Raw genomic sequence first — 2,500 nt, 5'->3', positions numbered from 1 at the left:
CTCTCTCTCTCTCTCTCTATCCCCCTCTCTGTCTCTGTCTCTCTCTCTCCCTCTCCGTCTCTCTCTCTCTGTGTCTCTCTCTTTATCTCTCCCTCTCTCTCGCTCCAAGACAAACCTGTCCTCCTTGCCTTTGAGGTCTTTAGTTTCACTGTTTTCTTTTTTTTTTGTTGTTTTTTTGCTTTTGCTTTTGTTTTCGTTTGTATGTTTTTATTTTCTTACAGCAATCTACCTTCTGGCCTACCTTAGTGGAGGAGTGTGTGCGTGCGTGCGTGCGTGCGTGCGTGCGTGCGTGCGCTCCTTCACCGTAGCTCTCCTGACGCCCACTTCCTGCTGCTCCAGCGCCCGCCCACTCCGGCCTGGACCTCGCTAAGCCCCGCCCTGAGCCCTGACCCTTGACCCCCGACCCCTGACCTGGTCTCACTACGACCCCTGACCCCTGATCTCGCTAAGACTTGGGCCCAGATCTCACACACACCTGGACCTGTCTCTTACACACCTGGGTCCATCCAGATCTTGTGTGTAAAAAAAAAAAAAAACAGGGCCTGATCTCTGTCTCTCTCTTGCTCTCTCATGAGGCCCGGCTCTGGTTAAGAGCTAGGCCCAGATCAGACTGAGACCTGGGTCGAATCCGGGCCGGAGTCGGCTGGCTCCTGGGCCGTGTCCTGATCTATGCATGTGGTCCGGGTGGGGCCGCTTGACACCACCACCACCACCACCACCACCACCCAAGCAGCCGGGTCTGGGCCAGGTCTGGCCTCACACCTCCAGCACGCTGTGATGCCTTATCTTATCGCAACATTACTCCACCACCACTACTACTACTACTAGTACTACTCTACACTTTTCTGGACCATTTACACCATCAACTATTTGGATTGTTTTGGTTTTCTAAGTTATGGTGGTGATAGTGAATACAACTGTGATGATGACGATGACGATGATGATGATGATGATGATGATGATTATGAAGATGTTGATGTTGCATGGTGACGATGATTTATGAAGGTTAAATATAAATGAAGTCATTGAAGTTGGAATGTTTGACAGACAGTTCTTGGGAAAAGGGGGCAGGACTTCCCTCCTGCTGTGCATACGGCTTCAGATAGATTTTTTTTTTTTTTTTTTTTTATTATTATTAAAAGAGAACACCTGTGGAAAGGTATGCAGGAGTATAGAAAGGGAGAGGGGGAGGGCTACTGAAGTGGCTGTACATACTGCGAGTATATGGCCTTGGTTCTTGGTTTGTAAATGAACTTTTTGTAATGTCTTTATTATTTTGTATAAAATTTAGAGGAAGAAAAAAACATCTCTTTAAAAAATGATTATGCTTATCTTTGTATTCTGGTTATACCCTCAGCCTTGGAACTTGGAACAGTAAAGTAATACAGCTACCTTTTCTACCAGCACAGACACACACACACACACACACACACACTCACATACTGTACTCTCTCTCTCTCTCTCTCTCTCTCTCTCTCTCTCTCTCTCTCTCTCTCTCTCTCTCTCTCTCTTCTCTCTCTCTCTCTTTGTCTCTCTCTCTCTCTCTCTCTCTCTTCTCTCTCTCTCTCTCACACACACACACACACACACACACACACACACACACACACACACTTAAATACCAACATAACATTTTTAATGGTCACTTCAACAGCCAACAACAAATTTAAAAAATAAAAATAAAAAAAACTCTATTGTTATTCACAGCCGAGGGAAGTGCTGAGAGTTAAAACAAGTGACCCAGAATAAAAGTGAGTTCTTTCTGAGCAAGTGTGCTATTTAACCCGTTCTTCCTCTCTTATGTGATACTGGATGCTGTACCGTGTGCCCTCAAAGGTATTTTTGTACTAATAGACAATTGATTGGGGCACACCAGTATTATTTTCTTTAGCTAAGATAACACAGCTTCAAATGGATATTAGCTCTTCACGTGTGGCTAACTTTTTTTCTTTTTTTTTCTCTCTCTCTCCCACACAATTTAAGTATACAACTGAATTAATAAACCATTTTTAAAGTATGGCGGTATGAGTGCTTCTTGTAGTGTCTTTATTGGTGTCTTTGTTATGCCTTGTGTAGGATTAGCAGTTACTAGTCAACTGCGGTGGGGGAAAGCTGACTGATGACCTAAACATACTCAGTTTCAACTTCATCAACTATTACAGTTTTGCGACTGCTAAGACACAGAAACTGGCACTTGTGGCAAAATCACTGAGAATACTAATAGATTATGATAGCACATTCTCTGCTTTTGGCCACACTCATTTAGCTATTATTATCTTTAGCTATTATTCTCTTATAATACTATCTTATTATTATCTTGAATTTCCCCTTGGGGATCAATGAAGTATCTATCAACCGTGAAACACGTTGAATGCAACTCCGTTGAATGTAACCCCCCCAAAAGTGCCTGATGTTTTGCATGTTTGTGTGTGTGTTTTGATATTTTGCTTAGGCTACAGTGAGTTTGACCAAATGAGTCATACTGTATGTGTTTGACCAC

The 2,500-nt window shown here is 43.3% G+C and overlaps 1 protein-coding gene across 1 annotated transcript in view; it reads left to right on the top strand.

The window, feature by feature from the left end:
* The window catches only part of tjp1a (tight junction protein 1a), a 174,845-nt gene extending 172,820 nt beyond the window's left edge, over nucleotides 1–2,025 (top strand). The window contains exon 29 of the mRNA XM_062523862.1: nucleotides 1–2,025. This exon is cut by the window's left edge and continues 1,184 nt beyond it. The gene's annotated coding sequence lies outside the window, so the exon portion shown is untranslated.
* The last annotated feature ends 475 nt before the right edge of the window (nucleotides 2,026–2,500 follow it).

Source organism: Sardina pilchardus, chromosome 21 (genome assembly GCF_963854185.1).
Source record: "Sardina pilchardus chromosome 21, fSarPil1.1, whole genome shotgun sequence".
Lineage (NCBI taxonomy): Eukaryota > Metazoa > Chordata > Actinopteri > Clupeiformes > Clupeidae > Sardina > Sardina pilchardus.
This window is presented reverse-complemented; position numbering and strand designations above follow the sequence as displayed.